The sequence below is a fragment of the Tenrec ecaudatus genome, chromosome 2, assembly GCF_050624435.1.
Source record: "Tenrec ecaudatus isolate mTenEca1 chromosome 2, mTenEca1.hap1, whole genome shotgun sequence".
Classification (NCBI taxonomy): domain Eukaryota; kingdom Metazoa; phylum Chordata; class Mammalia; order Afrosoricida; family Tenrecidae; genus Tenrec; species Tenrec ecaudatus.
In genome coordinates, this window is record NC_134531.1 from 135,375,834 (window position 1) to 135,401,899 (window position 26,066).

A 26,066-nucleotide genomic window follows, 5' to 3' on the forward strand; every position below is an offset into this window, starting at 1 on the left:
ATGACAGTGGAAGGACCAAACCCATTTTCAGGGTCCACACATAGATTAAGGCACAGGTAAATCCCTTCTGGCCACCATTGAGGGTAGTTACCAGGCAGAGACCATTAATCTTGGCTATTAGTCAGAGAGCATTGCAAAATTGATTATGGCAACCATAGTGAAGCTAAAATATAGAATCTTATCATTTGATCTCCCTTTTGACCCATGTAACGGTTGTTTCAGTGTTGTTGTTTTTTTTAAGTGGAAGGAGAGTACACGAGGTATATGTCTCCAGTGACTTCCCTGTGATCATAGATCAAGGATGTGAATATCTTGCTATCTAGCAGAGCGTGTTGGAAAGTGGATTGTTGTAGGTGCAGTTAGGTTATAATTTAACACTTTATCATTTGATCTCCCTTTTTTCCTATTTAAAATTTGTTCTCGTTGTTAATATTTTCTGTTTTCTTTTGATTGAGGTTCTTCTGTTTCACTTTATATTTCTTGGTTTTTGTTTCTTTGTTTTCCAATATTTTATGTATATGAAATATAGGATAGGCAAATCTATAAGAGACAGTAACTGGTTTAAAAGATTCTTAGGGGTACGGCAGGGGAACTTAGGGGTAATGGGGAGCTAATAACAATGAGGACAAGAAAGAAGACAGTGTTCTAAAATTGTTTGTGGTAATGATTGTACAATTCTTCTTAACACTATACAACTATTTAATTGTATGATATATGTGCCAATAAAACTTTTAAAATGGATTATGTGCCAATAAAACTTTTAAAATGGAATTTGTGTTTAATTTGGAGCAGTCCATTGCATTTCATATTTAATTTGGATCCATAATCAATGTTCGTAGAAGCAGTAGTCAAAAAATCAAAGGACATTGGACAAATCCACTGCACAAGATTTCTTTCAAGTCATAGAGAGCAAAGAAGTCACTTTGAGGTCTAAGTGAAAATATATATAATCAGCCTATGTATATGGCTTCTCTCTCTCGAAGTATGTAGACTCTACATATAGGCTCATAAGCATTTGGAAGCTGGACAATGAATAAAGAAGACCACTGACTACTTGATGAAGAATATTGAAAGCACCCTGGACTGCCAGAATAAATAAAATTTCCCAGGAAGGCAGTAAAGCCAGATCCTCCTCGGGACAAGGATTGTGAGACTTTGTTTGAGTGTTTCGGACAAGTTTTGGGGGAGACCAGTCTCTGCCAGGACAATGTGAGTAGAGGAGAAGCGTGTGCATGAGAAAGAGGAAGAAGCTCCGTGAGGAGCATTGCCGTCGTGCCTGCAACGCTGAGCCCGCAGATATCCCAGTTAGGGTGAGGGCGGCGCAGGGCTTCATTCTGCTGTGCAGAGGTGGCTGGAACTGGCTCGAGGGCACCTAACAACAACAACAACAACAGAAATGCCTTTTATGTTTATGTCATTATTGGTAGTGCTGGAAAGCTAACCCAAGACAAAAAGCAGGACAATATTCTATGAGGGTTCCATCAGTGAAGTCACCAAAACGCTACGGAAGAAAGCGTTTAGGACTGGGAAGTCATTATGATGAGACGACTAGAAAGGGTTGCTGTAGATTGATGGAATGGATGTCAAAAGTCTAACAGGTTCTGTTGCGTAGTGAGACAGGCACTTAGGACTCACAGTAGGAAATTACTTTGCATGCCTCCCACCAGCCACATCACCTTGAGAAAGACTTATAATTCTTGGAAACTCAGATTTTGGAACAAACACAGAATCTGGGAAGCGGTCTTTGCATTGATCAACTCAGAAGAACAGTATCCAGATTTGATAATAGTGAAATATGACATTAAAAGGAATAAAATATTTGCTCAAATTCCATCTGTTACTGTTATTTGGGAAAAGTTTTCTTATGAGAATGGGCAGAAATAACCTCCATAGTTCTACTGCAGGGGTATTTGTAGAGTTGTTTGTGCACCCTACAATTTTCAAGGACATGATCTTTCTTTCCAGTTGATTTTGGTGGGTTTGAACCCTCAACCTTTTAGCTGGTCGCTGAGTGCTTTATTATTGATGTCATGAGGGATTACCCAGATCATAGTAAATGTTCCTAAATATACATCTATGGCATGGATTATTTCAAAGTGTTAAGTACAGACAGTAAGGGATCACAAATATCTTCTAACACTGACAAGCTGGCAGGCGTGGCTGGTGTGTTTGTACTGGCATGGGGACTCCTCTTAAAATATTGCCTTTAATCACTTCAATGGTCGAACTTGACCCTGATATGCATCTCTGTTTGCCTGCGTAAGCATCAAGGCTTTGTGATAAGATTTCCTCATACTGAAATGCAAGTTCATAAACTCAGTAGTGCACATCTCTTCAGGACATTTGAGCGTGACTCATTCATCTACATAATCAATGAAGATTAATAAAGAGAAAACCTTTTATTGAAAGTAAGTGAAGAGTGGTATCATAATATTTACAGATTTTTTTAATCTATCCCTGGTCTAAAAGCCATGAAGCCTGTATTTGGAAAAGATGTGGGCAGGGAATGCTGCCTCCCAGGTTAACCTCAAATAATTCTGTCTTATGATCTATTAGTGGGACGCCTCCCATATGTACTCTATTCTTTTTAAAGCAGATCCATTCCTGAGCAGCAGCAGCTGGTTATCCTCCAAAAACTAGAAAAGGCTGCAGCTGTTGCCTCAGCGGTGGGTCTGTCTACAGCACAGGAAGGCTAGTCCTTGGCAACATGCAACACAACACCACACGCCTCTCTGATTTCAACTGACCTTGGATAACCTGCATAGGGAAGTAAACTCCCAACCTGTCAGTATAATGAGCAAATCCAAGCACCAGGAGCCAGGAGAATGTCATGTTCTTTCTAGTAGGGCACAGAGTTAAATCACACCTAGAGCGGCAAGAATATAAGCAATCAGCAGCAGACTGCCCATCCAAGAAGAAAATTATTTGGGCTGTAGGGAAAATTTGATGTAGAGATATTGAATCCGATCATTATTTTGCTTACAGTTTATTCTGAACCAATTAGTAGACCTGAAAACAACTTAGAAGAATGATGCTTTCTTACATACTTTGAGGTGTACAAAACTATTTGATGCCTTCTTTTTACGACGAGTCAAGAGTTTATTGTGCAGCCTTTTCCCCCTTTCAAATACTTTAATTATATATATATATATTTTCTCTACTGATCCAGGGAGAATTATCATTAACTTGACAAAATATTTCTATACAAATAATTTGGAAATTGTGGCCATGGCATTAGAGGAATAGACAGTGCTACACCAAACATGACAGGGGCTTCAGCACACATATTAACCAAAAAAAAGAAGGAAAGAGGGTGAAATATGATTGAGGAAGAATCAGTATTCTAAACTCTCTTGCCGCACATCATCCTTAGTTCCCTGCAGCCCCTTCTAATCACCAAAGGGAATTAATAATATTGTAGGTTTACTCCTCAAAGCAGTAAAGCCTCAAATAAATGGGGAATGGTCTGCCTTGCATTCTCATCATGTCCCTTGGTAGTATTTATCACACCTCTGTGGGGACTCAGTTATTCTTTCCTTGGTGGCATCTATAAATATGAATATGTTAATAGACTCTTAGGGAACATGTTTATGAGGAACTATAAACTGTTTGCAGAAACGTCCTATGTGCATTATTTCAATTGCAGATTTTTTTTACACTCTAGTGTGAGCTTACCAGACTTAAAAAAATAAAAAACCCCTGATGGCAGGTTCATTTATACTAATGGAGATGGAGGTAAATGGAGGTGAATGCAGGATACAAGCATTGCCCCTTCAGGTTATACATACTGTTGTGTTCAGGGGGAGAGCTAAATGGAATCTCTCCTCGCTTTGCAAGTTGATTGCCAATTTCTGAGGTGCAGAAAACTTCTTGAGCCCAAGTTCATTACTCCATATGCCTTATAGTGCAGAAGAAAACTCAATATCAATAATTTTTGTCTGAATCAAGGTAAAACTCTTGAAATTTTTTATACTGAGTACATTTTTACATTATAAATAATGTATCACCTTGTTCCCCCAAGCCCACTTTTATAAGCAACAAAGCCCACATGGAAGAAGCACACCAACCTGTGCGATCACGAGGTGCCAAAGGGATCTGATATCAGGTATCATCAGAACAAAAAATATTTCCATAGTGAAAGGGGGGAGTACAGAGTGGAGACTCAAAGCCTATTTGCAGGACACTGGACATCCCCTTTCAGAACAGTCTCGGGGAGGAGACGAGCCAGTCAGGGTGCGATGTAGCAATGATGAAATATACAACTTTCCTCTAGTTCCTAAATGCTTCCACCCCACCCCTCACCATCATGATCCCAATTCTACCTTGTAAGCCTGGCTAGACCAGAGGATGTACAGATAGGAACTGGAAACACAGGGAATCCAGGACGGATGATCCCTTCAGGACCAGTGGTGTAAGTGGTGATACTGGGAGGGTAGAGGGAAGTGGGTTGGAAAGGGAGAACCGATTACAAGGATCTATATGTGACCTCCTCCCTGGGGGATGGACAACAGAAAGTGGGTGAAGAGAGATGTCGGACAGGGCAAGATATGACAAAATAATTTATAAATTACCAAGAGTTCATGAGGGAGGGAGGGAGGGAAAGAAGGAGGAATGGGAGGGGAAAAATGAGGAGCTGATGCCAAGGGCTTAAGTGGGAGCAAATATTTTGAGAATTATGAGGGTAATGAATGTACAAATGTTCTTTATACAATTGATGTATGTATGGATTGTGATAAGAGTTGTATGAGCCCCTAATAAAACTATTAATATATATATATATAAGAAAATAACTACTATTTCCCTTCTTTAAGAATTTATGGAGAAACAATTAAATTATTGATACAAATCTTTCTTTTGGTATCGATTTTCACAATCCTATTACAAAAACTTTCTATTCCTATTGACAGATGATATGCCAGCTAATTCAAGGTACAAGATAATTCAATGACCTTTGGAATTGACTCTTTAAAGACAAAAGTTTAGAATTGAACTTCCCTTAGACATCATTGAGCTCACTTCCTTTATGTACAGATGAGGGCATGGATGGCGTGACCTTTGAGTTCTATGAGCAGAACTTAGGCGGCCACCTGAGCTGCCTCTCATACATCCCTTCTGCAACACCCTGACTTTTGAAAAGAGCCGCTTGGTAGCTGAATCTGAAACCCTGGGGGATGCTTCCCTTTCATCTGCAGCAGATCCTCTTGGGGAATTGTCCGAAATGCAGGCTGAAGCTCTACCTCAGAGCTACCAAATCGGAAACTCTGGGCAGTGGGAACCAGGGATTTATGGTTTGACAAACCCTCCAGGTGATTCTAATGCACACAACAGTTGAGATCGCTAATTCACAAAAGGATCTTTTAATTTTTCCCTATTCACATTCACAACACATTAAACATAAAAAGAAATTGATTAAAGTTCAAAAATCCTAAGCACAAGGGTGACAGGGGTCGGTGTGAGCAATGAAAATAGTAACAATGTACAATCTATCAGTGGGCTATGAGGGTGGTTGGCCTGGGGGGAAGGGGAAGAAAAAAAGAGCTTGTACCTAGGGCTCAATAGACAGTAAATGTCTAGAAGAGAATGAGGGCAACATATGTACAAACATGCCTGATTCATTTAATGTATGTATTGTGGTAAGAGTTGAACGAGACCCCAATAAAATGCTAAAAAATATCCTAAGCATGTTACTTACAGATTCAAAATTATGTTGACCAGATTTCTTTTTTAAGAGCAAACTAGGAATACTGCTCAAAAGTTATGTTAATTCAATGAACAAATCCTTGTTAAAATAGTACTCTAAAGGGACATACAATCTATTGTAGCACAGTTTTTTCAAAATGTTTATCTTCTCAAGAAGACACCTTTTTAATTGAATGATGTGGTTTATTTTTGTTGAAGTATTATTTGCTTGGTGTTTTTCTACTACCAAATTTGTATTGTGCCACATTCTATTTTACACGTTCTGAAAAGGTACATAATCAACCATAGATGCCAATTTCTGTCTTTGGAAAATAAAAGAACAAACACACAAACTGCCAGATGTCTGGAATATTAATCAATCTTAAATTTCATCATATCCATTAAGTTAAAAAATCTGCTACACTAGAAAAATTTATGAGAGTTTTAGTTGAATTTCTGAGTAATTGAATGTCTGACTATTGGATTCCACATGTTGTGCATATCTATGAAACCACCCAAGCCTGTTGCCACTGAGTGGATTCTGGCTCAGGGTGACTGTACAGGGCACAGAGAATGGTTTCTCAGGCTGCACCTCCTTGAGAAGGCTTCCTCTCCCCAACTACCATGATCCGAATTCTACCTTGCAGGGCTGGATAGGGCAGAGGCTGTACACTGGTACATATGAGGGCTGGAGGCACAGGGAATCCAGGGTGGATGATACCTTCAGGACCAAGGGTGAGAGGGACGATGCTGGGAGAGTGGAGGGTGAGTGGGTTGGAAAGGGGGAACTGATTATAAGGATCCACATGTGACCTCCTCCCTGAGAGAGGGACAGCAGAGAAGGAGGGGAAGGGAGACTCCGGATAGGGCAATATATGACAAAATAACAATGTATAAATTACCAAGGGCACATGAGGGAGGGGGGAGCGGGGAGGGAGGGGGAAAAAAAGAGGAACTGATGCAAAGGGCTTAAGTGGAGGGCAAATGCTTTGAGAATGATTGGGGCAGGGAATGTATGGGTGTGCTTTATACAATTGATGTATGTATATGTATGGATTGTGATAAGAGTTGTATGAGCCCCTAATAAAATGTAAAAAAATAAAAGAGGAGAAAAAAAAAAGAAGGCAGATGGTGAGACGTTTCTCGTGGACTGGTTGGTGAGCTCCAATTGACAGCCTTCCGGCAAGCAGCTGATTGCCTTAACCACTGTGTCACTAAGTCTTCTTCTTGTGCAGACAGGTATAATTATTCATTTTTGCTGCTGCGTAATATTTCATTGCGTGACTATGTATGATTTTTCCAATCTACTGATTGGCATTTAGTGATTTCAGAAGTGTCTATGTGAGCGTCTAGTGCTGCGCACATTCTTTTCCACGTTTCTTACATTGACTATCTATGTAAGGGTTTCCTTTGAGGACATATTTCAAAGTGGAATTTCAGAGTATTGACTGTATAGCTATTGAGTTTTACAAACTAAGGCCTAACTGCCTTTCAAAGAATTTGTACTAATTTATATTACAAAAGTAAGATTAAAAAGTCTTCATTTACATCTTTCCCATACCTTATTTTTTATTTTTACCCCTCATTGCTATCTTAATGAGTGCAAAATGGTATCACATTTTGTTTACCTGACTATAACACCATTTTTTCTATGATATTATTTGGGAATATATGGTCCTGTGAACGTCTGATTATTTATTTTACCCATTTATAAAAGATTAAAAAATAAAATCTATACTGCATTCCCCCCACAAACACACATGATTTTATTCATTTTATCATTGGTATTGACCTATACTAATACTTTCAACCAGATTCAAATAATTTTAATTCCTTAAGAAAAAGACTAGATACTCATTGAGAAATTTTATATTGTTCAAATGTTTAAAATTATTTTTCTCTAATGGAATGTAGTTTCGGTTCATCATCTAGAAAAAAAATCTGCTACATATTTACATAGTCTTGTCATTAATAAATCTAGTTACAGAAGGTGAGGGTAACTTTGGGTAAGTTGTTTGAATGTTCCTGACTTTGGTTTCTTCATGTGTAAATGAAGGAGGTCAGTGAGCTGTATAGATGGTCCAACAAGTTACTTGTCTACTGCATCCCTCTTGTTCTTTTACTTTGTACTTTTCTTCTTCACCCTTCTTTATGATGATGTCCGTCTGCTTCATGTCCAGTGTCAAGAAAAAAAATATGTATATATATATATATATATATATATATATATATATATATATATATATCCAGGAGGAAGGTTAAAGCTGGTCTCTGTTATTCCATCTTGATTAGAAGCAAAGTTTTAACCTTCTCTTAACTGGAGCATTTAGATTATTTTATTACAATTGCTGATATGTTTGTTTATATTTACATCTTATTTTATGCATTTTTTCACTCAATTTGATCTATTTTTATTTTGTCTCCTTCCTTGTCTTCTTTTTGATTGGTTGAGTAAAAGTTCCTTATAATTTCTTCTTTGTTCTATTGTATGCTTCAAATAACTATCTTCAAAATTAAAAATACAAAATTCCTTGTCAATTTTGAATAATTAAAAGCTCAGAATACATAAAGAAATAATCGATAGAATCAGAATCTCAAGGAGTTTAAATTAGAAACATGTATTTTAAACAAACATACTCGATGATTTTTACACATGATAAACTGGAGAACAAGATAGGGAATAATTGCATCAGAAATATAGCCTAAATTAAGTTAAGACAATTTGCTTAAATTTAACTTATTTTTCACTTGATAGGAATGTAAAAGTGAATGTAGACATTACTGAATTCTAATTATCCAGGAAAGGAAATATACCAGATGATAAGGAATGACATATTTTGCATTAGCAATGAATCTGAAGAATAATTTTCCCTGTCAGATATTAAAAACGTTTTCAGATATGATTTTAAGTAAGGACATTGATCACCATCATGCACTCTGTCATCAGGAGCAATTGTACAAAAGATACTTTTCATGCTATCTATTGCTTAAAGTCAAAAACATTATATTTAAGTCATACATGTGCAAAAATCTATTTTATTGTTTGTGGCAGAGTTAAAGTAATTTTTCATACATGTGCTTTTTTTGGACTGTTGCTAGAGTAGAAGACTCACATTTATCATGTCACTGATTTAAGAAACAAGTTTAGGGCTTACTCTTTGTTAAACACTATCTAGGCAGTTGAGAATTCAGGAATAGCCAAGATACTGGATATTCTTAAGATATTGTCTAAGGTGAAGCCAGACCAATAGATAAGTGACAAATGTTTAATTAGACACATTAATTCAAACCAGCAACTCACTTCCATTTATTTTATTCTTGCTCATCGTGACCTCACACAAGTTTTCCAAAGCTTCACATTTTTACAGGAGCATATAAATTTTTACAGGAGCATCTTTTTCCTGCAAATCAACTGATAGATTTAAAGTTCCAACTTTGTTAGCCACTCAGCATTTACCCAACAGCGCCACCGCCACCGGGGCTTTCTTCTTGTATGCGTAAAGTAAAATAAATATGTCACTTTTTCTTACAAGAAAAAAAGGCAAATTCTTATGAGAACTGCAAATTTTCTACCTATTTTAAGGCTGTCAAACCCTTGGTGACTGGAATCATTAAGAAATCACAGATTCGATTAAAATAAAATGCATCATCCTCATGGGATTCAGTCTAAAAGTGGAGAGGGATATATCTAGATATATATTTGAAATCACTGTGACTACAGGAAGAATAAAAGTATCTGTCCTTCTAAGCTTTCAAGACTATTCAAAAACCTTATTTTACTACAGCTGTCCAATGTTATGTTTGCTATTTAAACAGAGCCTGCTTGCGCAGAAGGGCGCATATTATTGGCATCGAATTCCTAAGTTCAGATCTCACCAGGACAGGGAGAAAGCTCATGCCAGGAAAAGATGACACCTGTTGATGCCTAGGTGTCATAGAGATTTAAGAATTTCTCTTTAGCTGATAAAATTTCATGGGAAGGCCTTGATCTGCCATAATCGCAATATAAATTCAATACCGCCTGTCATGGGCAACAATCTAAATGATTATGTGGCCATGTCCACTTTGTTCATGTGCCCATTGGGCGATAACAGGGGTGGCAGAGGAGAGAGGAGGACCAGTCTCCACAGCGCGTGTCATCTTATCCACTTGATTATTAAAGTCCTCCTCTTCAGAGGTAATCCTATGGTGAGCGTTCACGTGAGATACAATTAACATTACTTTCTTGGCCCATTCAGAGAGGTCTATCCACATACCTCTTCCCCACACCTCCTTGTCACCAATTTTCCAATCATGGTCCTTCCAATTCCCTGACCATCCAGCCAAGCCATTAGCCACAGCCATGAATCAGTATATAGTCTCACATCTGGCCATTTTTCCTTATATGCAAACTGAACGGCCAGATGCACTGCTCGAAGTTCTGCCCATTGGGAAGATTTCCCTTCACCTCTGTCCTTTAGGGAGATCCCAGAAAGGGGCTGTAGTGCTGCTGCTGTCCACTTACGAGTGGCACCTGCATATCATGCAGAGCCATCCGTAAACCAAGCATGACTTTTTTGGTCTTCAGTTAAAGTATGGTAAGGAACTCCCCAGGAGGCCATAGGTGCAAACTGGGAGAAAGGAGGCAATGTGACGTGACAGGAGTGGAGACTGTGGGCATTTGGGCCACTTCTTCATGCAGCTTACTTGTTCCTTCAGGTCCTGCTTTGGCCCGATCTCATGTATACCACTTCCATTTAACAATGGAGTGTTGCTGCTCACGTCCAACTTTATGATTCCGTGGGTCAGACAATACCCAGTTCATGATAGGTAATTCAGGCCTCATGGTGACTTGGTGGCCCATGGTGAGGCGTTCAGTCTCCACCAAGGCCCAGTAATAGGCCAACAGCTGTTTTTCAAAGGGGGAGTAGTTGTTTGCAGAGGATAGCAAGACTTTACTCCAAAATCCCAATGGTCTACGCTGTGATTCGTCAATAGGGGTCTGCCAAAGACTCCACACTGCATCTTTAGCTACAACTGACACCTCTAGCACCATTGGGTCAGCTGGATCATATGGTCCCAGTGGCAAAGCAGCTTGCATGGCAGCCTGAACTTGTTGAAGAGCCTTTTCTTGTTCTGGGCCCCACTCAAAAATGGAGGCTTTTCATGTCACTTGATAAATAGTTCGAAGACAAGCAGTCTTAAAGAGAATTTGTAGCGACTAAATAAGAAGCATTGCCTGTTAAGATCCCTGCAGGTGTAGAAATGCAAATATTCTACATGATTTATTGGTTTGTATTTTTTGACTAATTATTGTTACTCGGGTGGAAGGTCGTTTCTTCATGTGAATAGGCTGCCGAAATGACTAAATATAACACTAAAACTTTCCCCCAAGTTTACAAATACCAATATGGGCTCAACCGAAGACCCAGAATTCTCCATCACAAATTATAAAAATGTCCATGCCAGGGAATATTCAAGAACAGATGCTACCACAAGATGTAGCTGCACTACAGACGAGAGTTTCTGAAGCTCCTTCCTATTGCCATCAAAGGAATCCACAGATAAGTAATTTGGAAACGTTGTTTGAAAATAACAACAACATAAAATAACTCCGTGCTTTTGAGTTGATGACAACTTATAGTGACCCCAAAGAGCGGGTCTGAGACTGTAACTCTTCATTGGAGTAGGAAGCCCCGTCTTTTTTCTGAAGAGTGGTTGGTGGTTTTGAACTGATGACATGGTAGTTAGCAGCCCAATCTGTAACCACTCTACCGTTTGTTAAAGGGAGTTTAGTGTCCTGCATCTGGAAGTCAACTCAAAGAACAGGTACTGCTAATGAGCTTTAGTGACACGAGTCATGCTAGCACTGTGGTCACGGTGTCAGTATGACATGAAAGATGTTTATTTAAAAGGCCGTTTCATAAAAGTTTGTGGGGGGAGTTCATTGTCTTTTAATTCCATTTGTTTGCTTGAAGCCCCTTTCTTTGTGCAGGGAAACAAAAAATAAATATAGTGGAGATATATTTATGCCACTGAATATAAGAATTTATTTTGTTAAGAATTAATTCCTAATTTGCTCCTTATTTCTTAACATGATTATTATTATAATAAAGTCTCAAATAAACATTAAGGGGTTGGAGTGCATATTAAACTAATATTATTTATTTGCTTTTTGTGGGACCAAAAACTTGAGACACATCATCAATTAATTTTGCTGAAACTCTACGATATTCCTGAGTTTTTCATTTAAGTAGCTTTAGAAGAATCAGTAACAAATATTGAAAGAGTGCTACTAAAATCTGTCTTTCTTACAAGATAATATAAGAAGGACAAAGAAAAATAATTTATGTGGGAACTTGGGTTCCTATGGAAACCATTTGTATCTAAGTACCTAGGCTATAGCACTTTGATGCCATTGTGTGGGCCCTCGCGGAAAGTTTCATTTACCATAGTAATTTCTATAAAGTCACCATGCAGCTTCCACGTCCCAGTCCAATCCTCCCTCTCTATTCCTATGTACTATCAGTAGACTCTCTGGCAGAAGAAACACAAACAAATAAGACAGAAAAACACATCTAATTACTGCTCCCTGGTACTTAAGAATATTGGGGGAATATAGCTGAATCTATATTATCCATAAATAAAACTTACACTAACTACAAAATATGTTAGTTAGGCCACAGACCTAGATCCCTTGTTCAACACTGTGCATGTTACTTTCTCTGAAGAAAGGGAAGTGAAAGGCTTTACAAGCAACTGACAATAAGATAGCAATTCTGGATACATTTTAGGATATATGAGGCCTTTGCTTTTCACACACAGAAATGATGTAAAAAATAATAAGACAACATATAAAATAAATATTTTAAAAATATAAAATTCAAGCCAGAGACTGAAGGAGCTGGGGTAAGGTAATGTGATAGTGAGGGGTTTTTTTTTTGTTGACAATATGGCACCCATAAGAATATATGAGTGGAGTCTCTCCTGTCCATCAGGTCACAGCCTGATGCTGCCTCCTTTTGGGCCACCTCATAAGGAGGATTGTGGGAAACAACACCCTGCCCCCACTTCACTTTCTTGCTGCTGAGACACCAGGGAGCTGGAGGCGCCATGTGGAGATCCTCACTAGATGCTTCCAAGGCCATTGGATCCACAGACATTTCACCTTCCAGCCTGTGATATTCCTGCATTCGGCATCATTGCTTGTGACTGCGTCGTCTGAAGAGGTTTTTATGGGCTGGTATCAGACTTCTGAAGTAGTATCAGACTTATTAACATGATATGGACTAGGCTAGGATGTTTGCTAGGTATATAAGTACTTCTTGATATAAAGCTCTTTATTATACATACATGAGTGTCACTGAATTTGTTCTTCTAGTCAACCCAGTCTAACACAGGTAAGGAAAAGATTCCATTGGATTTTTGTACTAATTTTAATTATGCCTAGAAAATCTGTACAAATAATTTACATATTCATTTCTAGCCTTATTAATTTTGGTGTCAGAATATATAAAACTTACTACTAATCAATAAGTCAAGATGCCTAATGGGCAAAAGCTTTGAGAAGGTATTTTATGAAACGATATGCTAACCTTGCAGTAAACACACAATAAGTACTCAGCTGGGTCAGTCATTGGCCAAATGCAAATTAATTTAAACTACATACCAAAATGTATCACCAGGATGAATGAAATGAAGATTAAATATAATATCAAACTTTTCAGACAGAAAATGGCTTATGGCATTATATAAATTTAATGCAATCCCAATACAATTACCCTCATTTTTCTTCAAAGAAATGGAAAAACTGATTACCAACTTCATATGGAGAGGGAAGAAGCCCAGAATTAGCCAAGAACTCCTCAAGAAGAAGGACACAGGAGGAGGGCTTTCTTTACCTGACTTTAGCACATATTATGTAGCCACAGTTTTCAAAAATGCATGGTATTGGTATAATCACAGATACTCAGACCAATAGAAAAGAACTGAAAATCCAGAAATGAAATCATCAGCAAACAGACAACTGATCTTTGATAAGGGACCAAAAATATCCAATGGGAAGCAGATGCCTTCTTTAACAAGTGGTGCTGGAAAAAAATGGATATCTACCTGCAGAAAAATGAATCAAGACCTTTATCTCACTCCATGCACAAGAATAAACTCAAGATGGATTAAAGATTTCAAGGTAAAATGCCAAACTATTATGGTCATCAATGAGGGAATTGGGACCAACCTGAGAACTTTGGCGAAGGGAATACACAGGCTATCAGAATTAGGGAAGGACACAAACAGAGGAGGCACAAATTGACAAGTGGGATGTACTGAAGATAAAACACCTGCGTACATTGAAAGAATTCACCGAGAGTAATAAGAGAGTTCACGGACTGGGACAACATCTTTAGCAATGACACATCAGACAAAGGTCTTATTACTAAAATCTGCGATATTTTGCTAGCTTCCAAGAGGAAGGAAACTAATTGCCCACTGAGGAGGTGGGCAAAGGACCTGAACAGAAGTTTCACAGGGATAAATCTGAATAGCCAATAAACATATGAGGAAATGTACCCGAACTTTAGCCATAAGAAAAATGGAAATTAAAACAAATTAAACCACCTAACATCCTCAAAGATAGCCCAATTCAAAAAATCAGAAAGCAGCAAGTGTTGGAGGGGCTGTGGGGAGACAGGAACTCTCATCCACTGCTGGTGGACCTGTAGGTATGGACAACCACTATGAAAATCGATCTGGTAATATCTAAAACAGATGGATATTGAGTTGCCATATGACCCAGCAATCCCCCTACTGAACATATACCCAAGAAACAAACCAAGGCCAGACATCTGTGCTCCAATGTTCATTGCGCCACACTTCACAATTGCAAGGAGTTGGAAACAACCCAAATTTCCATCAACTGATGAATGGATTAAAAAATTGTGGTATATACATACAACGTTGTACTACACATTGCTAAAAAGTAGTGATGAACATATGAAGCACATTGCCACATGGGAAGAACTGGAGGAAATCATGCTGAGTAAAGTTTAAGCCAAGCACAAAAGGACAGGTACAACATGAGTCTGCTGAGGTAAGCTTTTTAAAAAAAAGTGCAAAAGGGGCATAGGGAAAAAGCTACTGTATGCAAACATTCCTGGGGTGAGGACCAAGTAGTATGGCAGGAGCCAAACCAAATCCAGGGATATGTATGGCAGCTAACTTAAAAGGAGGGAGAGGGGAGGGAAACAAAAGCAATAGGTAGCGGGGGGGGGGGGGGGAGGGGGACAAAGCACTAATGCATCTCCACAGGGAAAGAGGGGCTAGACTTCAACCCAGTGCTCCAAGATGTAAATGCAATATACTAGGATGGAGTAGGGAACCAGTGGAGAGGTCTACTGGGCTGACCCCAATCCCAACTACGTGGACACCTGCCCCTCCCCATAGAATAATTTATTTCAGAGGACAGCACTGAAGCTGTAGCCCAGGGAGAGGGTCATGGCTGATCAGAACACACTGGAGCAAATAAAGGTGGAGGAAGAAAGAGTGAAGCACATCCTGGCCCACCAAGCCTTGAGGATTATATTGCCACTCAGAGTAGCCAATCCACAGAGAGGACCATATGGTCAGCCCTACTATGAGACATGACATCCCTCACTGACCCATAGCCTCAAAGGGACAATACTGGAGACACAGTGTGGGAATTACGCCCTATCTGATCCTACCACACTGGGGCAAAACACTAAGGGCTTGAAACAGAACAGCAAGGGGAACAGAGCAAGGAAGTCCTGAGGGAATACCAAAAATAGATTTGGGGGCCAAGGCTTGGCACCCTATAAGACTCAACAAGAAAATACCCCTAAAGGCCAAGAAACAATCCTTGAACTAAATACAGGCTTTTCTTTTTAGTTGTTATTGGGTTTTTTTCCCCATTGGCTTTTTGTTGTTTTGTTTTCTTTTATTGCTTTGTTTTTCTCTGTCTGGTTTTTGTGCATGTTATTATCTCCGCAGGTCTGTCTAAATAAGATAGGCTGGATGAACAAACTGGAGGAGAAAACAGTGGGACCAATGGTTCCGGGAGACATGGGAAAGGGGGAGGTGGGCAGAAAGGACGTGGTGTTAACAAACCCAGGAACAAGAGAACAACAAGTGATCCAAAATTGTGGTAAGAAGGGTGTAGGAGGCCTGGTGGTACATGATCAAGGGTAATGTACTGAGAGGAATTACTGAAACGCAACTGAAGGCTGAACATGATAGTGGGACAAGAGGAAAGTAAAAGGAAATGGAGGAAAGAACTAAGGGGCAAAGGGCATTTATAGAGGTTTGAAAAAGGGCATGTACATATGTAAATATATTTATATATAAGGATGGGGAAATAAATCTATGTGCGTACATCCGTAGGTTTAGTATTAAGGTAGCAGATGGACATTGGGCTTCCACTCTAGTACTCTCTGAATGCAAGAATACTTTGTTCTATTAAACTGGCATTCCATGATGCTCACCTTCCCGACATGATCACTGAAGATGTGTGCATAAGCAAATGTGGTGAAGAAAGCTGATGGTGCTCAGCTATCAAAAGATACAGTATCTGGGGTCTAAACACTTGAAGGTAAACAAGAAGCCATCTAGCTCAGAAGCAACAAAGCCCACATGGAAGAAGCACACCATCCTGTATGATCAAGAGGTGTTGAAGGGATCAGGTATCAGGCATCAAAAACCAAACAAAAAAATCATATCATTGTGAATGGGGGGAGTATGGATTGGAGACCCAGAGCTATCTGTAGGCTGGACATCCCCTTACAGAAGGGCTGTGGGGAGGAGATGAGTCAGTCAGGGTGCAGTGTAGCAACGATGAAACATATAATTTTCCTCTAGTTCCTAAATGCTTCCTCCTCTCCGCCCTCCTGCCCCCTCACTATCATGATCCCAATTCTACCTTGCAAATCTGGCTAGACCAGAGGATTTACACTGGTACAGATGGGGACTAGAAACACAGGAAATCCAGGGCAAATGATACCTTCAGGACCAGGGGTGTGAGTGGCGATACTGGGAGGGTATAGGGAGAGTGGGTTGGAAAAGGAAAACCGATTACAAGGATATACATGTGACCTCCTCCCTGGGGGACAGACAACAGAAAAGTGGGTGAAGGGAGTCGGACAGGGCAAGATATGACAAAATAATAATTTATAAATTATCAAGGGCTCATGAGGGAGGGAGGAGCAGGGAGGGAGTGGAAAAAATGAGGACCTGATGGTCAAAGGCTTAAGTGGAGAGCAAATTGTTTGAGAATGATGAGGGCAATGAATGTACAGATGTGCTTTACACAATTGATGTATGTATGGATTGTGATAGGAGTTGTATGAGCCCCTAATAAAACGATTAAAAAAAAACAACCAACATATGACCACAAAAAATGCTAGCTATGTACTCGATATTTTGTAAGAGACTTGGTGGTGGGCTGGTTAAGCTTTGATTACTCACTGAAAGGTTAGCTGTTTAAAGCACCAGCTGCTCTGTGGGAGAAAACAAAACAAAACAAAAAACACCTGGTAATCCGCTCTCGTGAAAGTTACATGCCAGAAAACCATCCTATATGTCTATCCCATCCTGCCGGTGACTGTGAATCTGAATTGATTCAACAACACGCAACAGATATGTTGCCCATAGAATTCTACAATATTGTACATTTATGTTTAATGTTTTCTTCAATTCTTTCAGCTTTTGTTTTTTCATTCTACTTCTTTGCACACTCACTATATTATCTTAATTTATCTTCTTGAATTGCCCTTTGAAAATTTCTGATCAATTCTTTTTCCTTGTCATTTCTTCTATTGTCTTTTGCTACTCTATGTGATAGAGCAAGCTTTCAGAGTCTTTTACGACACCAATTTGGGTCTTTTCTTTCTTTCCCGTCATTTTAAAAATAATTAAATCATTTTATTGGGGGCTTGTACAACTCATCACAATCCACTCATCCATCCATTTTGTCAAGCACTATTGTACATTTGTTTCCCTCATCATTCTCAAAACATTTACTTTCTACTTGAGCCCTTAGTATCAGCTCCTCATTTCCCCCCTCCCTCCCCACTCCCCCTCCTCCATGAACCCTTGAAAATTTATAAATTATTATCATTTTGTCCTGTCTTACTCAGTCTGATGTCTCCTTTCACCCACTTCTCCGCTGTCCGTTCCCCAGGGAGGACGTTATCTGTAGATCCTTGTAATCTGTTCCTCTCTTGCTCACCTTCCCTCTACCCTTTCGGTATTGCCACTCTCACCACTGGTCCTAAGGGGTTCATCTGTCCTGGATTCCCTGTGTTTCTAATTCCCATCTGTACCAGTGTACATCCTCCTGTCCAGCTGGATTTGTAAGGTAGAATTGGGATCATGATAGTGGGGTAAGAAGATGAACCAGTCAGGGTGCAGTGTAGCAATGATGGAACATAAAATTTTCCTCTTTCCAGACTTTTAAATGACCTTTTGGTTTGTCTTTGTATGATGTTCTTGACATCACCCAACACTCATCTGGTCTACTTCTTGAGATAGTCTCTAACTCCAAGTGGGATATGTTAAAGCAGTGGTTCTCAACCTTCGTAATGCCATCACCCTTTAACACGGTTTCTCGTGTTGTGGTGACCTTCTCCCAAACATAAAATTACCTTAGTTGCTACTTCATAACTGTAATTTTGCTGTTATTGTTCAGGCGACCCCTGTGAAAGAGTTGTTTGGCTCCCAAAGGGGTCGTGACCCACAGGTTGAGAACCACTGTATTAAAGTGATATGCTCTGGTGGCTTTCTTTAAATTTTACTTATGTTCTTCCTCAACTTAGATATGAGCAATTGATGACCTGCTCCCCTCAGTCCCTGACCTGGTTTGGAGTGCTGATATTGAGTTTCCCTAGGGCCTTTGCTTACAGGCAGAGTCTACTTGATCCCCATGTATGCCATCCAGCCTAGGAACATGTGCATAGTTTCCAATTTTGCCGTGGAAAAAAGTTTGGCATGAAGAAGTTATTCTTGCAAATTTCTATCATGTGATCACCAGTATTGTTTCTGTCGCCAGAGATGTAGAATCTTACTTCTGGTTCTTCCTCTTGGTTTCCAACTTTCACATTTCAATCACTGTGAAAAAATAAATAAATAAAAAGAATAGCTTTGGTGTCTGCTTATGTATAGCCCAAAACTTCAAAATATGTGGTTTTTGAGTTTGGAGGTTTAGGACAAGTTTTCCTGGTACCTTTGCCTAATAATTTGCCTAATAATGTGTGTGGTAGTTACATAACCTGGTGTCAATCTGAGAGGATTACAAGTGAGGGGGTGGGGTCCGACCTGTCAATCAAGATATAACCAAATGAGGCCTCTGTCTGGGCAGGCCTCCTCCTGAGAATTCTGCGAACTCCTTTATGTTCCTCCTTGGAGGCGGGAGACACTCTCTCTCTGGTCTGCTCACTCCCTGAGAGACACTCTACTGACAAGACAGATGTCACTATGCTGATAGACCCTGTGCCCTGGGAATTGAAGGAGCCACATGGAGACCCCTGCCAATGCTGAGATGCTTCTACTGACATTGGATCCAAGAGACTTTGCACCCAGTGACCTGTTATCCTCATGCATTCGGTGGTAATACATGTATTTAGTGAGTCTGAAGAGGAATTTATAGATTGGTATCAGACATATGGGCTAATATTGGACTTAGGACTTGATCTGAGCTGTGTTGGGACATTTTCTCAATATTCAATGTTCTTTGATATAAACCTCTTTCATATATATATATATTTGTTTCTCTAGTCTACCCAGACTAACACAATATATTTAGTGTTTCTGGTCTAGATGCTATTTTGTTATGTAGTGTCTAAGGTCTTAAAAGCTTGCAAGTGGCCAGCCAATGCTCAAAAATTGGTCGCTATTCAATTGGAGCAACCGAGGCAGAGAAATATCCACTGCCAGTGAGTCAATTTTGACTCACGGTGACCTATAGGAAAAAATTAATTGTCCTGTGGGGTTTCTGAGACTCCAAATCTTTACAGGCGCAAACTGCCTCATCTGTTTTCCTGTGGAGTAATTGGTTGTTTTAACCCACTGCTCTGTGGTTTACAGTTAAGTGGTTAACCCTTTGCCCTCCATGGCTCCTGAGTAAGCTCCTCCGAAATAAACAGAGGATAAGGCTAATTGCCTCCCTGAAAGCATGCCTCCTTTGTGATGAGAGCGGAAGAGCTGATGACACCCAGCGGCCATTACTGAATATTATTTCAATTAAAGATTCCAGAACAACCCTGATAAAATGAGGGAGAATTCAGAATGGAATTTGAAATTCACGACTTTGTGGAGCTTGTCTGTTCGGATGAACTCCAAAAATACAGGCCTGAGTTAATAAACTCAGGCCATAAACCAAAATTATTCATTGAAGTCTTCTTAAAACCAGGTAGCCCTGAACTCCAGATTCGCTGCAATTCCATCTCATAACAAACCTATTGGACAGAATAGAATTGTTCCTGGGGGATTTTGAGGCTAAACATCTTTAAGGGAGTACAAAGCCTAATATTTCTCCCTTACAGTGACTGGTGGATTCAAACTGCTGACCTTTCAGTATCAGCCCAACTTTTAACTTACTACAAAGAACTTCAGGCAGCTGAGTGTTTATGTTAATGAGCGAGAAACAACTCAGAACAGGAGGGCAAGAGGTGTTACACAGCTTAAAATCTGTAATAGGTGTCACCAAATTGTATATGTCTAAACTGTGGAACTGATGCATGTTTTGTTGTGCACATTCTCTATGGAAACAACAAAATAAATACAATTTTGAAGGAAAATTTTAAAACCTTTAAAATGAATAAATAATTGTTGTTTTTTTAACCTTTCAGGAGTGTTAAAGAATTAATGGGAGACTGAAATTAGTAATGCAGAAGAATGTCTGGAATATTATAGATGCCCAGTGAATACTTACCAGTCTAAGCGTAATGCTTGAAACCTGAATGAAGGCAAGAGGTGTGGCAAAGAAGGAGAAGGAGAGAACAGGAAAACAGGACAGCTATGCTGCTTTTTTGTTTAGTCTCATTTCCTGGGTTATATACTAATGATTAGATTGTCAGAGATGAAGGTCAAATAAGGGAAACTAAATATGATTTGATGATAAGAGAAAAAGACTCAAGGTAATATAGGGCTAAAGAAATCAGGGAGGGGAAAGTCTATCCTGAAACAAATGGTTCACTGATTTTGAATCTCTGCCTATGTCCATAATAAGTGACCAAGCACTACAGTATAAATAAATTGGGGAATTCTTTTTCTTTTAAAGTTACTCAGCTTTAAAATTTCCCAGAATAATGAATGATAGCTAGGTAGCAATTTGCTTTTTATTGTATCCCACAAACTAGCATCATTTTTGTTTTTTGTCCAAGTCTCTACTTTTCAAGATTACAGAATTTGAGTTTAAAATAGGCCAACATCTAGTGCTCTTAGAACAGTGATTTGTTCCTGCCTGAAGATAGCTCCTGCCTCATTGCTGGTCATTACACCATCATCCCCAGCTGTGCTTACACAGTTCATTACAGCTGGTTGACTCATCAGTAGGCATCTAAGGTTCAATGACAGGGTTACAAAGCTTGTTCTTCTAAGTACCAGTGCCCATTTCCTGCTCAATACAAGAAATTCTGTCTTGGAAGATGAACTTTCCATTACTTATACTAATTATGTTTTGCAGTGCATATGTCATATATTTTGTTGCTAATTTGGGAACTTGAAGGTATCCATCATTTCACAGACAAACATTAGAATAAGACTTGATGAAGTTGATTCATACAAGTTTTCCCAATTAATAGCTGTAATTAGCTTAATGATTTTATACAATTCAGAATACAGCTAATGCTAAGCAATTAGCCATGATAATAACACTGTATGAGACATAGGCAGGGCTAATAGTAAAGCTTTAAAAGAACTAATTATTGAATATAATAAAACACTCAAAGTACAAAATGTCATAAAGCAAAGAAAAGGAACCACCTTTAGTAACTAGACGTAAATATAATTAGCATTTAAGTATTTAGGCCATGTAACATTTTGGTTTCAGTCATTTTATATATGTAAAGTATGTTTAATTTTTAAAAATGTATTTCCCCATAGGTTAAAACAATGTTCTCCATAATCACTGAACAACCATTCCAAATAAATCTGTAATATTTCATTATTTGGGTGTGCATTTTTTACTTATGTACTTGATGCATATTATAAGTGTTTTATATTATCCTTGTTGAATCATTAAGCTTAGTGCAAATTATTTCTTATTTATATATTTTATTCTTTCATATTTGTGGTTTATTTTATAATGAAAATTTCCTCTAATAAGTTGCCCTTTCCCAGATAATAATCATTTATGTTTTTTTTCTTTTTAAAAGTTAAATATGATGACATCAAAGAACTAAAAATCATATCAGTGGGTGCCCACCTTCCTGATACGATCAATGAATACAAACGTGTGCATAAGCAAATATGGTGAAGAAAGCTGATGGTTCCCGGCTATCAAAAGATATAGCATCTGGGGTCGTGGAGGCTCGAAGATAAACAAGTGGCCATCTAGTTCAGAAGCAACAAAGCCCACATGGAAGACAACACCAGCCCCTGTGTGACCACGAGCTATCGAAAGGACCAGGTATCAAGCATCAAGGAACAAAATCCTATCATTGTAAATGTGTGAGTGCAGAGTGGAGACTCAAAGCCCATCAGTAATGAGTGAGTGCAGAGTGGAGATTCAAAGCCCATCGGTAGGCAACCGGACACCCCTTACTGAAGGGTTGTGGGGAGGAGATAAACCAGTCAGGGTGCAAGGTAGCAGCGAAGAAGCATATAACTTTCCTCTAGTTCTAAAATACTTCCTCCTCCTCATTATCATGATCCCAATTCTACCTTACAAATCTGGCTAGAGGAAAGGATGTACATTGGTACAGATAGCAACAGGAAACACAGGGAATCCAGGGCAGATGACTCCTCCAGGACTAGTGGTGAGAGTAGCGATACCTGGAGGGTGGAGGAAATGTGAGACAGAAAGGAGAAACTGATTACAAGAATCTACGTATAGCCTCCTCCCTGAGGGAAAGACAGCAGATAAGAAGGTGGGGGGAGACATCGGACAGTGTAACATATGACAAAATAATAACAATTTATGAATGATGAAGGGTTCATGAGGGAGGGGGAAAAGGAGCAGCAGATATTAAGGGCTCAAGTAGAAGGCAAAAGTTTTGAGAATGATGATGGCAACACATGTACATATGTGCTTGACACAATGGTTGTATGTATGGATAGTGATAAGAATTGTACAAGCCCCCAATAAAATGATTTTTAAAAAGTTAAATTTGACAACATTTTGTATTACTTACAATTTTCTAAAATTCTGGTCTTTGATTAATTCAGGGATTTTACTACTCAAAAGTTGAAACACATTTTTTTCTTCCTCCTGATTTTTTGCTTTTCTTTTAAACTACTTTCTTGTATTCTCTTTAGAATTGTTTTAAAAATTAAATCATAAATTGAAGGAGTAGGTCTTTTAGCCATAGAAATATTACCATAAAAGATTTCAAAAATAATAAAGACACAGAAAATTTAGCAATAATGTTTTAAGCATTCACTACTGATGTTACAAAACTAAAAATGGTGTCTTATTTGCTACAAGTACATTATGTTTTAAAGAAAGAAACCGCTAAGTGCCGTCCACACTGTTTACTCTCCCACTGTTTTAGGGTCCAGGGCTGATGCAGTAAGTTACCACCCAGTGGGTGACTTAGGAAAGGAGAACAGTATCTCTCACAGTTAAGGAGTCCAAAATTCTCAAATCAAAATGTTAGCAAGAAGGCCTCATTTGGGAGGCTCTGAGGAAGACATTGTTCTCTGTTTCTTTCTTAGTTTCTGGTCAATTCCAGAATTCTTTGTGTTCTTTCTCTTGTTCTTTGATTGCATAATTTCCATATAAATCTCTGTGTCCACATTGCCTTTCTGGTTTTGTTTGCTTGTTTCTTCTATCCTTTTTACATAGACCCCCAGACATTGGATTTAGGGCCCGTCCCTTCTATCACCAAGACCATATTTTCCTACAGTCACTTATTTGTTTCCAAGTTTACATTCCAGTTGCCAATAATTATTAATCCATCTTGATTGTTTGTTTGACCTCATTGCAGACTGAAGCCCTTGGTAGAATTCTTCAATTTTTTTTCACCACTGGTTCTAGTGGTTGGTGCTTACCTTTGAATAACAGTTGCATTGAGTGGATTTCTTTGGATTCAGACAGATATTATCCTGTCACAGGCAGCATTGTACTTCACAATAGGTCATGAAATGTCTTTTTTGATGATGAATGTAACCCTATTCCTCTTAATTGTATCATTCCCAGCATAGTAAAAGTTAAGATTTTATTATTCAAAATGGCCAATAATAGCTCATTTCAGCTCACTAATGCCCAGACAATCCATCTTTATGTGTTCTATTTCAATTTTAGTGACTTTAAATTATCCTAGAATCATAATTTGTTGATTCCAACTTCCAGTTTTTAATTAATTTTGCAGATGTTTCTTCACATTTTGAATTGTACCTCATCTTCAAATGTAGAATTCAAAAGGCTTTGCTCCTCTGCCGCATGATAGTCGACTGTATATTGAGAAGGCAGCTCTTCCACTGTCATATTTTGAGTGCCTTCCAACCTGAGGGTCTCATCTGGGACCATCTCTCACAATGTTCTGCTTCTTCTCATTAGTCTTCTGTAACTATGTTTTAATGCTACCCGTATCGTCTTCAGTGGTTAATTCATCTGAAGTGACAGTCTATTATTTCTTCATAATTGGTGCCAAGTCTGGAAGCAGTGCTGAAATAGGTTCACTCTGGGTGACTCTGATAGTATTTGAAATACCAGTGGCATAGCTTCAAGCATTACAATAATACACAACCTATCATTGTATGACAAACCAGCAAGTGGTGTCAGTTCTCAGAAGTAAGAATTATAGGAAATTTATGTAGTTTGTGATTCTACTGTGGACAATTATGAAAATACTATATTTTGTGGAAAAACTTAGTTGACAAATTTCAAAGGCAAATGCAAAATATTTTCATTAATATTGATTGCTGAACCGGTTTAAATATTAATGGTTTCATTTTCTTTATATTACCTGAAATGAAAATGTACCATGAAGTATGACCTTGGAAAATATTAATACTAAGTAGTTTAAAAGCTGAAGGGTTGATGACATGGTACACTAAATAGCAAAAATGGTTTTGTGCTGTAGTTTGCAAGTAGGTCTGTGTCACATTTGTAAAATAAGAATATAAAATACCATTTTAAAAACCTGAAAACCTATATGGAAATATCTATATCTAAAATCCCTGAGGAAAACAATGGAACTCATTATGCTTTATATTACAATTGAACCATTAGCCTGTAGTAGTCACATTGAATTATAAAATCAATAATAGTCATCTAGTCAGAATAGTAACTTTTTAAAGCAAAATTTCACTTTGAGTGGTTTGTACAAATACACACAGAATTGTTGTTTGTTGTAGGCAACATCAAATTGATTCCAACTCCCAGTGACCCTGTGTACAACCCACTGCAACACTGCTCAATCCGTGTCATCCTCACATTTGTTGCTGTGCTTGAGTCCGTTATTCCAGCCACTGTGCCAATGGGTGCATTCCTGTTTTTCCTCCCTAGTCTTCCTAACTACCAAGAATGCTGTCCTTTCCCAAGGACTGGCCCCTCCTGATAACATGCCGAAAGGATATGGTGCAAAGTCTCACCATCCTGGCTTCTAAGGCGTATTTTACCTGTACTTCCTATAAGACAGTTGTATTTGTTCTTCTGGCTGGCAATCCATAGTACTTTCAATATCCCTTGCTAATATTAGAATTCAAATACATCACTTCTTCTAGGGTTCTTTTTATTCATTGTTCAGTTTTCTCATACATGCCAGGAGATTGAAAATACCATGGCTTAGGTCAGGTGCACCTCAGTCCTCAGAGGGACACATTTGCTCTTTAACATTTTAAAAAGACCTTGTGCAGAAGATTTACTTAATGCATTACATCATTTGAGGTCTTGACTGAGGCTTCTGCTTGCCTATCAGTTGGCCATGCTATGGTAACTTGTGTGTTGTTCTGATGTTGGAAACTTTACCACCAGAATTTTTAAATACCAGCAGGGACACCCAGAGGAAACAGGTTTCAGCAGAGCTTTCAGACTAAAAACACATGAGGAAGAAGGAATAGGATTTCTACTTCTGAAGTCTTGACCACCAAATCCTTATGAAAGTGGAAGTATTGCCAGATAGACACAGAAAACCCTTGCCATTGAATCAATTTTGACATGTAGCAACTCTGAGGGGCAGAGTGGTTCTTTTTGTGTGCTTCTAAATCTGTACATCTTAAAGGAATAGAACACCTCA